Raw genomic sequence first — 14,688 nt, 5'->3', positions numbered from 1 at the left:
CAACAAGTGTATAACAGAGCAGAGAGAATGATGGTCCATTCATTCTGTGGTGTGATGCGTTTGGAGATGGCACTAGCGTCACTTAAGGCCACATGTGATATGTGCAAAGCTGGTTGGTCAAGTGAGGTGAATATTCTGCAGAACAATTTAGAATTGTTTTGCTCATCTCAACACTATAGTATGGTCAGGGGCACATCTCTACACTATAGTATGGTCAGGGGCACATCTCTACACTATAGTATGGTCAGGGGCACATCTCTACACTATAGTATGGTCAGGGGTACATTTCTACACTATAGTATGGTCAGGGGCATATCTCTACACTATAGTATGGTCAGGGGCACATCTCTACACTATAGTATGCTCAGGGGCACATCTCTACACTATAGTATGGTCAGGAGTACATCTCTACACTATTGTATGGTCAGGGGCATATCTCTACACTATAGTATGGTCAGGGGCACATCTCTACACTATAGTATGGTCAGGGGCACATCTCTACACTATAGTATGGTCAGGGGCACATCTCTACACTATAGTATGGTCAGGGGCACATCTCTACACTATAGTATGGTCAGGAGTACATCTCTACACTATTGTATGGTCAGGGGCATATCTCTACACTATAGTATGGTCAGGGGCACATCTCTACACTATAGTATGGTCAGGGGCACATCTCTACACTATAGTATGGTCAGGGGCACATCTCTACACTATTGTATGGTCAGGGGCACATCTCTACACTATAGTATGGTCAGGGGCACATCTCTACACTATAGTATGGTCAGGGGCACATCTCTACACTATAGTATGGTCAGGGGTACATCTCTACACTATAGTATGGTCAGGGGCATATCTCTACACTATAGTATGGTCAGGGGCACATCTCTACACTATAGTATGGTCAGGGGCACATCTCTACACTATAGTATGGTCAGGAGTACATCTCTACACTATTGTATGGTCAGGGGCATATCTCTACACTATAGTATGGTCAGGGGCACATCTCTACACTATAGTATGGTCAGGGGCACATCTCTACACTATAGTATGGTCAGGGGCACATCTCTACACTATTGTATGGTCAGGGGCACATCTCTACACTATAGTATGGTCAGGGGCACATCTCTACACTATAGTATGGTCAGGGGCACATCTCTACACTATAGTATGGTCAGGGGCACATCTCTACACTATTGTATGGTCAGGGGCACATCTCTACACTATAGTATGGTCAGGGGCATATCTCTACACTATAGTTGGTCAGGGGCATATCTCTACACTATAGCAGGGTTAGGGCATATCTCTACACTATAGTATGGTCAGGGGCACATCTCTACACTATTGTATGGTCAGGGGCATATCTCTACACTATAGTTTGGTCAGGGGCACATCTCTACACTATTGTATGGTCAGGGGCACATCTCTACACTATAGTATGGTCAGGGGCACATCTCTACACTATAGTATGGTCAGGGGCACATCTCTACACTATAGTATGGTCAGGTGCACATCTCTACACTATTGTATGGTCAGGGGCACATCTCTACACTATAGTATGGTCAGGGGCACATCTCTACACTATAGTATGGTCAGGGGCACATCTCTACACTATAGTATGGTCAGGGGCATATCTCTACACTATTGTATGGTCAGGGGCACATCTCTACACTATAGTATGGTCAGGGGCACATCTCTACACTATAGTATGGTCAGGGGCACATCTCTACACTATTGTATGGTCAGGGGCACATCTCTACACTATAGTATGGTCAGGGGTACATCTCTACACTATAGTATGGTCAGGGGCACATCTCTACACTATAGTATGGTCAGGGGCACATCTCTACACTATAGTATGGTCAGGGGCACATCTCTACACTATAGTATGGTCAGGGGCAAATCTCTACACTATAGTATGGTCTGGGGCACATCTCTACACAATAGTTTGATCAGGGGCACATCTCTACACTATAGTATGGTCAGGGGCACATCTCTACACTATAGTATGGTCAGGGGCACATCTCTACACTATAGTATGATCAGGGGCACATCTCTACACTATAGTATGGTCAGGGGCACATCTCTACACAATAGTTTGGTCAGGGGCACATCTCTACACTATAGTATGGTCAGGGGCACATCTCTACACTATAGTATGGTCAGGGGCACATCTCTACACTATAGTATGGTCAGGGGCACATCTCTACACTATAGTATGGTCAGGGGCACATCTCTACACTATAGTATGGTCAGGGGCACATCTCTACACTATAGTATGGTCAGGGGCACATCTCTACACTATAGTATGGTCAGGGGCATATCTCTACACTATAGTATGGTCAGGGGCACATCTCTACACTATAGTATGATCAGGGGCACATCTCTACACAATAGTATGGTCAGGGGCACATCTCTACACTATAGTATGGTCAGGGGCAAATCTCTACACTATAGTATGGTCTGGGGCATATCTCTACACAATAGTTTGATCAGGGGCACATCTCTACACTATAGTATGGTCAGGGGCACATCTCTACACTATAGTATGGTCAGGGGCACATCTCTACACTATAGTATGATCAGGGGCACATCTCTACACTATAGTATGGTCAGGTGCACATCTCTACACTATTGTATGGTCAGGGGCACATCTCTACACTATAGTATGGTCAGGGGCATATCTCTACACTATAGTTTGGTCAGGGGCATATCTCTACACTATAGCAGGGTTAGGGCATATCTCTACACTATAGTATGGTCAGGGGCACATCTCTACACTATTGTATGGTCAGGGGCATATCTCTACACTATAGTTTGGTCAGGGGCACATCTCTACACTATTGTATGGTCAGGGGCACATCTCTACACTATAGTATGGTCAGGGGCACATCTCTACACTATAGTATGGTCAGGGGCACATCTCTACACTATAGTATGGTCAGGTGCACATCTCTACACTATTGTATGGTCAGGGGCACATCTCTACACTATTGTATGGTCAGGGGCACATCTCTACACTATAGTATGGTCAGGGGCACATCTCTACACTATAGTATGGTCAGGGGCACATCTCTACACTATTGTATGGTCAGGGGCACATCTCTACACTATAGTATGGTCAGGGGCACATCTCTACACTATAGTATGGTCAGGGGCACATCTCTACACTATTGTATGGTCAGGGGCATATCTCTACACTATAGTATGGTCAGGGGCACATCTCTACACTATAGTATGGTCAGGGGCAAATCTCTACACTATAGTATGGTCTGGGGCACATCTCTACACAATAGTTTGATCAGGGGCACATCTCTACACTATAGTATGGTCAGGGGCACATCTCTACACTATAGTATGGTCAGGGGCACATCTCTACACTATAGTATGATCAGGGGCACATCTCTACACTATAGTATGGTCCGGGGCACATCTCTACACAATAGTTTGGTCAGGGGCACATCTCTACACTATAGTATGGTCAGGGGCACATCTCTACACTATAGTATGGTCAGGGGCACATCTCTACACTATAGTATGGTCAGGGGCACATCTCTACACTATAGTATGGTCAGGGGCACATCTCTACACTATAGTATGGTCAGGGGCACATCTCTACACTATAGTATGGTCAGGGGCACATCTCTACACTATAGTATGGTCAGGGGCACATCTCTACACTATAGTATGGTCAGGGGCACATCTCTACACTATAGTATGGTCAGGGGCACATCTCTACACTATAGTATGGTCAGGGGCACATCTCTACACTATAGTATGGTCAGGGGCACATCTCTACACTATAGTATGATCAGGGGCATATCTCTTCACTATAGTATGGTCAGGGGCACATCTCTACACTATAGTATGGTCAGGGGCACATCTCTACACTATTGTATGGTCAGGGGCACATCTCTACACTATAGTATGATCAGGGGCACATCTCTACACTATTGTATGGTCAGGTGCATATCTCTACACTATAGTATGGTATGGGGCACAGGGTTCCTGGCACTTATACGAGCATGGCTTGTCAGACAGTGTAAACTTCAGGGCTGAACCAATACTACAGTAGGTTATTTTGGTGTCATATCCTGATAATGTTCAGTACTCCGGATCTCACTGAAGACAACACCAGAGTGCTAGTTGGAATGCACATGCTCTAAGGTTACACCTGCTGTTTATTTTGTAGAATTAGGATCCCGGCAGATGTGTACAGTCTGTGCCATATTCTAGGACTGCTTAAAGATTAAGGGGGAGATTTAGCAAACTTTCTAAAGAGGAGGATTGTAGAAGTTGCCCTTCGCAACCAATCAGATTATAGCTATAATTTATCTGGTACATTCTATAAAATGATAGCTAGGATCTGATTGGACAACACATTCACTTCTCCTTTTTAGAAGTTTTGATGTACCTCCCCATTAATCTTAGGATAATTACATACCTAGTAACTGCCATGTTGTACAGTTCTTTTTGTTCCCTATTGTCATACCTGGAAACTGTCAGTGTTTTTAGTTACATATAAATGATTACATCCAAAATGTGAGGATTACTCAACCCACAGTCTCTCCCTCAGTTTTTCACTAATTTCCTGCGGTTAATGCAATTTTTTCTGCATTTGACAAATTCTAGAAACTGTTAGAACACCACTATGTAATACTAAAATATCAGCTTAATGTACATGCAAGACACTTCGTTGTTTCGCACAATTTATATTTATTTATATAAATGGTAACATTCGGTGGCTCCCTTCCTGGGAAGGGTGGACAGAAGGGATCACAGTCACTGGTGGTGAGTGCACTTTAGACTAGAGATGAGCGGGTTAGGTTCTCCAAGAACCGGACCCACCTGAACATTGCAATTCCGAGTCGGATCCAAGACCGGCTCAGGGTTTCCCATCTGACTCGGATGTGAAAATGAGGCAAAACGTCATCCTCCCGCTGTCGGATTCTCGCAGGTTTTGGATTCTATAAAGGTCCCGGTGATTGGCGCCATTTTCACTCCGGCTGTAGAGAATGAGCAAAACAGACGTGTTCTGTCTGTGCTACTGTTGTTCAAGGGCAGGGCAGTAACTAGGGTACTGCGACCAGTGCCATGGCACAGGGCACCGCAGGGCAGGGGGCGCTGTTTCTGCCTGTCAGTTTTCCTGCTTATTATCATTCTCACTTGTAGCTTCCCCCTCTTTTATCACCAGCATCTCCTGGTCTTCCCTATCTCTTCCCTGGCCCTTCCCCATGAGGCCATGGTCCTTTTTCAGGTGCACTATCTTATGTCTCTATTTAAAAAAATGGAGGGGGGCGCCAATGCTCTCTCTGGCACAGGGCACCAAAAAGTCTAGTTACGGCTTTGTTCAAGGGTGCAGTGCTGTCGGACTGGGGGTCTGTGCTGCTGTTGTTCAAGTGTGCAGTGTTGTCAGACTGGGGGTCTGTGCTGCTGTGGTTCAAGTGTGCAGTGTTGCCAGACTGGGGGTCTGTGCTGCTGTTGTTCAAGTGTGCAGTGTTGTCAGACTGGGGGTCTGTGCTGCTGTTGTTCAAGTGTGCAGTGTTTTCAGACTGGGGATCTGTGCTGCTGTTGTTCAAGGGTGCAGTGTTGTCAGACTGGGGGTCTGTGCTGCTGTTGTTCAAGTGTGCAGTGTTGCCAGACTGCGGGTCTGTGCTGCTGTTGTTCAAGTGTGCAGTGTTGTCAGACTGGAGGTCTGTGTTGCTGTTGTTCAAGTGTGCAGTGTTGCCAGACTGGGGGTCTGTGCTGCTGTTGTTCAAGTGTGCAGTGTTGTCAGACTGGGGGTCTGTGCTGCTGTTGTTCAAGTGTACAGTGTTGTCAGATTGGGGATCTGTGCTGCTGTTGTTCAAGTGTGCAGTGTTGTCAGACTGGGGGTCTGTGCTGCTGTTGTTCAAGTGTGCAGTGTTGTCAGACTGGGGGTCTGTGCAGCTGTTGTTCAAGTGTGCAGTGTTGTCAGACTGGGGGTCTGTGCTGCTGTTGTTCAAGTGTGCAGTGTTGTCAGACTGGGGGTCTGTGCTGCTGTTGTTCAAGGGTGCAGTGTTGTCAGACTGGGGGTCTGTGCTGCTGTTGTTCAAGGGTGCAGTGTTGTCGGGCTGAGGCTGCAGTACATAAAGGGGTTGGGGCTGCAGTACATAAAGGGGTTGGGGCTGCAGTACATAAAGGGGTGCTGCTGTGTTGTCCTGTCCATCAAGGGGCTAGGGTTGCAGTACATATAGGGGTACTCTGTCAGTCTAGGGGTGCTCTGTCAGTCCAGGGGTGCTCTTCCCCAGTGTTAAAAAAAATAAAAGTTAAATAAAATTATCATTCCACGAAAAAAAAAGGATCTGTTTTGATTTTTTTGCGCGCGTTACTGTAGCTAGTAACTACGCTATTATTGTTAGGTGACACTGCCAGCCAGACCGCAGTTTATCATCCACGTATTTGTGACTCTGCAGGTGGTCCGTCCGCAGTCTGCTGCTCCACAGGGGTGCTTTGTTGTCCATAAAGGGGTGCTGTGTTGTTCATCAAGAGACTGCTGCCTCGTCCAGGGGTGCTCTCCCCTAGTGTTAGAAAATTTACAATTAAATAAAATTATCATTCCACGAAAAAAAAAAAATCTGTTTTGATTTTCTTTGTGTGTGTGCTACTGTAGCTAGTAGCTACGCTATTATTGTACAATGACACTGCCGGCCAGACCACGGTTTATCATCCACGTATTTTGGACTCTGCAGGTGGTCCGTCCGCACTCCGCAGGGGTACTTTATTGTCCATAAAGTGGTGCTGAGTTGTTCATCGAGGGGCTGCTGACAGGTTGGAATTGCTTTTCTAGTGAAGTGGAATTTAGATAGGATTTGGTAGTGGGGACATAGGACCTCAATTAACTGTCTAAAATCCACTGCATTATTAGCGGATATTGAATGCACATCTAATACCAGCATAGATGTTATGGCGTCAGTGATCCGCTGTGCAACTGGGTGACTGCTGTCATACTTGCTCCCCCTTGCAAAGGATAGTTTAACAGTCAATTGTTTTTTAAAGTACTACTAGTAGTCTTCCTGTTCCCCCTCTGGGAGGAAAATCCACTCCCAGCAGCAGCAGGCATACCACTCAATGATTCTTCTGGGGCAAGGACTGATGTGGATTATTTAAATATATTTTGTAAATGTCTCCCCTCTTCCCTCATAAATGTGCTTTGGAATAAAAAAATGAAATACAAATTTACTACTAATCAAATCTTCCATTCCTTGCCTTCAACATACATACTCCAACTCCCTCAGGCCTCTTGAATAATAAAAACATTTGTTTCCTGATGTGCCATGTTGGAAGTTAAAGTGCCACAGCTGCTGCAATCTTTGACTTGCGGTTGCTGAATGACAAAAATGTCCAGAAATGTTTATGGCCACAGACTCCTGCATGCCCCTTTAATTTAAAAAAAATATTCTGAACCACCAAGTTGATTTTGTGGGCAAAACATGGGACATATTGTTCACCCATGCTCTCCCCTCCTCCCTCATAAATTTGCTCTGGAATAAAAAAAATTAATTAAATTAAATTTACTACCAATCAACCCTTCCTGTCCCTGCCTTTAACTACATACATTAACTACATACATTATATAGATTGTAAGCTCCACTGGGGCAGGAACTGAGGTAAATGGCCAACTATCTCTGTAAAGCGCTGCGGAATATGTGTGCGCTATATAAATAACTGGTAATAAATAAATAAAATAAATACATACTCCATCTTCCTCAGGCCTCTTGATTAATGAAAACATATGTTTCCTTATGTGCCATTTTGGAAGTTGAACTGCCACGTGTTTGTGCCACCCACTGCTGCCGCTTAGCTTAGTCATCAAGCTAGCTTGGTGCAAATTTTGGACGTAAACCGGATGAAAATAATATTGCGATCTGTGAGTTAGTCAAATTTGACTGGAAACGAGTGGAAATTAATGTTATTGAGGTTAAATACTGTAGGAACAAAAAAAGCCGAAATTATGTGATTTTAGCAGTTTTTATAAATAAAAAAAAAAAAATACAGATCCAAAACCAAAACACGCAAGGGCGGTTGGCAAAACCAATCCAGATCCAAAACACGAAGGAGATACAGAACCAAAACAAAAACATGGGGGTTGGCGAACATCCCTACTCTACACAAGTATAGTGCACAGTGAGAACTAAGAGGATAGAGAGCCCTGCTCATGTCAATTTACAGTTTAAAGCAGATGTTCCCAAGCTCCGCCAGTATAGTCCACATTTTAAGAATATCCATGCTTGAGCACAATGACTTAATTAATACCTCAGTTAATTTGATTTAATCATCTGGACTCTGAGCAGCAGCAGTCTGCTCTGCCTGTACAGGGGTGGGGTGGAGCGATCATTGATTTGCCCCTGGTTGAAGGGCTCCCAGTGCTGCCTCTTCAGTGCGTAGCGCCACTTCACGGAGCTGCAAATATTTTTTTTCCTAAGGAGGGCATGGCCACACCCCAAAAAGTTTTGGGGTCTGGGCCAGCTCTCTACAAGCCTGGGGGCTGGTAGGCTTTAATGAACAGATGTGTTTTCAAGGCATTCAGGTTTGAATCCCTGCAGGCTGGTAGACATTCTGATAGGTCAAGGGAGTGAGTTACAGAGTAGGGGAACGAAATGAGATAAGTCTTGCATGCGACAGTAGGAGAAAATAATCAGCAAGGAGTCAAGGCAACAATCAGTGGAAGGGTAGAGAGGGTGAAATGTAAGAGGGGGTGCAATTATTAAGTGCTTAGAATCTAGGCGTGAGGAGTTAAATTGGTTTCTGTAGGGGTAAGGGTGCAAATACTAAAATTTTCTTCTGCCTTTGTGTTGTTTTTGTTATTAACGGCTTGTATTTGGAAAAGTAGCTGCACATAAATACAGACTAGACTGCTGCCACACCTGGAGAAGTGACTGGGTATGGCCTCCTATCTCTGAGATCCTGTGTGTCTCACAGCATAATGAGATTCATACTTGGAAATTTGAATGAATGCATTGGTTGATTTGACACAAATATATTGGTGGTACATTTACCAATTGACCCTAATCGCTGCACACATTCAAAGTTCTTGGTTGATATTCCTGGTATGTGTTATAATTAGATTTTTTTTATTTTTTTTTTAAACATTAAATACTATTTTATTTTTTTTAATTTGAACTGCAAACATTACTAATTACCATATTTAACATACAGGTTTACCATTTCTAAATTACATTAGATAACATAACAATTTAAGCTTTACATGCTCAAACATGGTGAAATCTGGTGAATTTTCTTGAATTTAGCTAAATTTTTCTAAATTCTAGCAAATTTCATTAACCCAGCTCTTGTATCACCAATATGGTGCTGTTCATCAAGAAAGAGATTGTGTTTGTGGTGAGATACAATGTTATCTTGACAAATCATTTGAATAGATCATGAGTTAACTGAAGTCCCCAAGTTCCCCAACAAGTCATGTTTTCAGGATTTATGTTTCTGTGGAAACAGGTGGAATTTTTATTGGCCAAGACAATAGAGGAATTCTCCTGTGCTTGATTAAATAAATCCTGAAAACATTACATGTTGTATCTACTTGAGGATTAGAGTTGAAAAACCTTGGCTTAGGGAGTATAATTATAACTTGTGCAATCTACTTTAAAATTTGTATTTAATTGCAACAAAAATATTTATATTGCACATAAATTCAGGATTAAACTGTTTAATCTCCAGCTTTGTGAATGTAACTGCTTACAGTATTGAACAGAAGGTTCTATAGAACACCTGCAGCTGGTCTAGCAAACTACTGCTACAAAATAAATACACAGTACAAGGAACATCAAAAGAGTATTTAATAGCCATTCTATAAAACATGTGAAATCTGTGATTTATACTCTTGGGATTAAGGGCCTGATTCAGAGCCACTCGTAAGCGGCAGCTCGTTTGCTCCAAGCGATGTTTGCCCAACTGCGCATGCGTATGGATCGTTATACGCAAGCGCGAACCAGTCAGTGCGTCCGAAATTCATGTGCTCGCAAAATAGCGAATGCCTGCTAATTTGAGTGACAGAATGAGGCGTATGTGGGTGGTAACAGGGGAAGGTGCTTGAAAACGGGGAGTGGAGATCCGATCGCAGGCGTGCTTAAAGGTCAAAACGGGCGTTTTATGGGTGTGCATATTTAAAACAGCAGCGTCATTGACCACGTCACTGGGTTTTTTTTAAGCCAGAACTGCTCGCAAAATTGTGGTAGCAAAAACCGACCACAAGAATAGCGAGCAGTTCATACCCTGTTCGATGTACTCGATTAATCTAATAAATAGCGGACATGACGTAGGATGCGAGCGGCCAGGGGGCGTAGTTTCCCAAAAAACGACCGCAAGTTTTGTACGCTCGTTCAGACCTAGAGGCGTGAACAGACCGCAAACAGCGAACGGTTCATTTGAATAGCCACCCCTATTTTCAGGACGAGCGAGCACTAATTGCGTCCGGCTCTGAATCAGGCCCTAAATCAACACTCTTAAAATATATGAAAAACTCTCATTGCCAGTATAATTTCAAGTGAACAATTACAAAAAAAACACCAAGAGATTTTATTTTATACAAAAATACAGTGTGGCTGCTTTATTATATATTGTACGTACAGGGTGTGCAGCCAATGATAAGAGCAGTGCCACTGGAACATGCAATTTTCAGATGCTCTATCACCTTGATCATTACATTCATAAAGCTTTGAAGAACAACAATGAATTGCTACATTGTTCCCATAAATGTATTTCAAATGTTTTTATTTTTGCAGATATTGTAACATAATAATAATAATATTGTGCCCAGAAGAGTTCCATCTTCTTATTAACCCTTTAATACCTACAATATCCAATATTGGCTTCATCACAGGACCATCATGTATGTCCTTTATAAAACCTGACTGTCATCCATGTAAAAGTGACATAAGAATGTACAGCAATACATTTTGAACAAATGTATTTATTATCTGTGCAAAGCGACATTGGTGGGAACGGAATCTTTTAAGATAATAGGTGACGATTCTCTACAATACCAGGTCAGTAGGGGGGTGGTGGGGGAATTACATGCGCCCTTCTCTCTAACAAGACTTTAAAACACAGATATAGAATAATAACAATTAGCCATTGATACAGATAGAGGAAAATGTCTTGCTGTTAAGGGATTTCATTACAATAGCCAGGCAGGGAAAGGGGGAGGAGAGAAGAAGACATACAGATCTGCCTACAATAGCTCCTGCTAATCTCTCCTTTTGTAAGGTAATTAGTGCAGCCCATTCTCTCAACTGATCACTGTGTATATGTCCATTGGTTCATTGTAGCTCATTATCCTGTCTGATTTATAGGGTCACAATAGGGCAGAGAAGCCAGTGCAGCATAAGGACCAGACAGCGAATACACAGACAACCAAACACATAAAGAAAGAGGTTACATCACTTAAGCCTCATGCCCACTGGTGTCTGATTTTTTTTTAACTTTATTAATAAAATACAAATAACAATGTGAGTGAAAATGTATGTCACACAGATGTGATCCCCGTGCATTTCTAGTGTTTCTGCTAGTATATTTAGGTCATGGATAGTGACTGTTTTATTCCCCAATGCATTCACATGCGGTAAACGCAAGTGTATGTATCAATATGTATTCAGAAAAACGCAGCTATAATGCCATGCATTCAAACGCTATTAAAAGCTCCAGTGTATATGGGGATCACTAAAAACTATGGACTCTACTTTATGACCTGTCTACATGTCCTGTATTAGCGTTAAAAAATAGATTAACACCAGTAGGTATAAGGCCTTAATATTTTTTTTGTGTCTGTATACAAGCTGAAGAAAACCATGATCTTTTTTTATTAATCTTAAATGTATTTATTTGGCACCACAAGGGTTCTGCACCGACAGTTGTTACATACAAGGGCACAGTTTGATAGTATACATAATTAAATCCTTAAATTATATACATAGTGACAAAGAGAGAGGGCCCTGCTCACAAGAGCTTACATTCTAGAGGGGCTGTGGGTGGACAAAAATACAACTAGGGATACACGCCCAACAAAAACATGCACCTTTTTGCAGTCAACTTTAGAACCTGCACCTATTGAACTGCTGCTGAAGAAATCTCCTGGAAAATGGCGCCGGTGCCATTTTTCGGAAGATATGAGCATGCACAATAGAAGAATCACAGGGAAAATGGCGACAGTTGTTTTCCCGGTGATGTATGCATGAGCTATAAGCTCTGGGAAAGTGCCAGAGTCTACACTGTGCATATATCAGTGTGAGGGGGGGGGGGCTCTTGAAGTCTGCACAGGCCCCCTCCTCTCATAAGTCACCCAGGAAGGTGCATTAAAAGAAAATCTGTTCTTTAATTTTGACAGGGTAAAAAAAATATTGATTTCAGAAGCAGAACATTGTATATCAGGTAGAAGGGGAATTACTAGAGATTCTTATTTTATTCCATTGTAATTTCAGTGTTTCCCAAAGTCGGTCCCTAAAGCTCACTAATGATCCAGGTTTTATGGATAACTATACTTGAGCACAGGTGACTTAGGCCCTCATTCAGAGCCGTACGCTCTGAGCAGAGCGCACGCTCTGAATGAGGGCCGTCCTCCATAACTATGGAGCGTCCTCCTGGACGCTCGTATAGCTGTGGGTCACCACCCACAGCCTATACGAGCGTGCAGTTTGATGGCCGCGATGGTCGTGACCATCACGACCATTGAAACTGCGAGCCGGAGCCTGCGGTTGAGGTTTTCAACCGCAAGGCCCGGAGTGATTTTGGCTCTATCAGAACCAAAATCACTCCCACTGACATCACTAGTGATGTCAGTGGGCCGGCTTCTGACGGTAGGCGTTCCCTTAGGAACGCCCCCGTCAGGGAGGCACGCCCCCGCTACGCCCACCAAAGGGGGCGTGCTGTCAATCAACATCGACAGCACGCCCCCTTTGATCAGACACAACGAGCGAAGGACTTTCCTTCGCTCGTCGCGTCTGGCGCATGCGCACGACGGAGCTCCCTCCGTCGTGCGCATGCTCAGTGCAGAACATCGACCATCGAATGTCCTCAAAAACTGGACTAAACTATCTGTGTACCGAGGTGACAGCAGATGCAATGCACGACATATTGTGCAGTCGTACACACCAAACAATTTGGTATATGCCCGCATGATATGTCGTTCCCCCGCTACATCCAAATGCATGAGATCGTCATTCACATCTTCAGATTGAGCAGCATGTATGACAGATCTGAAGATACAACGGACGACCCCGTGGGAATGCACATTCTTTAGAGCATGTGTGCTGGTTGACACTGCACGGGCCCATGAAGATAGAGAAAGTGTATTCACTGGGACTGCTGACTGACAGCTGAGCCTGTCAAGTCAGCCAGCTAGAGAGAGTAGAAGGCAGGCCATCCATCCCGACACACTCACTATGCTTTATGTTACTGACAGCTGACCTTAGCCTGTCACGTCAGCCCAGCCCGGGACACACACTGTGACTGACTCAGAGCTGGGGATGCTGCCATGGCGCAGGGATGCTGGCTGACAGCATAGTAGCTCTGCGCTGCGCAGTGCAACTACAGCAGAGCACTCTGCCATTCAAGCGTGAAAAAAAGTGCATCGGCCCCACAGCTACCATTGATGGTGGTAAGCCATCTGAATTTCCACCATCTATGGTAAAACCATCAGTCATTGGTGGGTGACCCTTGATGGTTTCTAACCATCGATGGTTGATGGCCAAATCTTCCCTTTTAGAACATTATTGTAGGAGGTGGGCAGCCCTGGGAATGTGTCTGAAGAACGACCATAGTGCCGGCTCAGCTCTGCAATGCGCCCCCTGCAGTGTGGGCCCTGTGCAGCCTTTCCGGTTGAACGGCCCTTGAGCCAGCTCTGACCTTTACAAAGGATTCTATATGACGTTTTATACACTGGTGTAAAGGAAAAGGGTAGAGGTGACTACAGTAAACAAGCAGGCAGTCTAAAATAGGGCCAGGGCTACTTACTACAAAGTAATATAGCTACTTACGATACCCTGTAGTATAGTTCTTTATTATATAATGATGCTACCGTTTTCAGGGATTCACTGTTGAATTAGAACCTTAGCACCGTAAACATTAAAAGTTAACAACACCATTGTGAAATATTTTCTGTTAGGGGTTAACAGTACAAAATGGACCTTTCTGGTCTTAATTCAGCCTATAACCCATATCCTACCTGCAACCAATTCCATACGCAATATGAACTGCTGCTAACTGCTAGGTACTGGCTATAATAAAATGCCTTGTTTGAGCTGATATGTACTATTGTGCTATTGGGCTGATGCAGAATTGAACGTACACACAACTGCGGAGTGGGCCTAGCATATATTCACACTGTGCATGATCCGGAAATGGGTAAATCTCTGTGATGCAGAGTCATAGGCATTTCTATTGCATCTAATATAAAGACCAAAGACGCATCACTGGGATGTAACTGGGTGTTCTCAGGTAGGCGAAGTTCTATGGAGAGGATGTAAGCAAATATTCCTATATTGGAGGCCTATCTTTTGCACCTATTATAGGGTAGATGCACGTTAATGCAGAGGATGATGATTAGCAGTAAACCAGGCACTTGCATAGCTGTGGCCACGTTTCCAGCTGTGTACAAATCAGCAAATGGGCGTATATACAGTTTTTTCATGCAAGCTTCTTTGGAGCAAAGTACAGTAC

This window comes from Taudactylus pleione, unplaced genomic scaffold (assembly GCF_031769625.1).
Source record: "Taudactylus pleione unplaced genomic scaffold, aTauple2 ptg000085l, whole genome shotgun sequence".
Classification (NCBI taxonomy): Eukaryota; Metazoa; Chordata; class Amphibia; order Anura; family Myobatrachidae; genus Taudactylus; species Taudactylus pleione.
Note: the sequence above shows the minus strand (reverse complement) of the source record.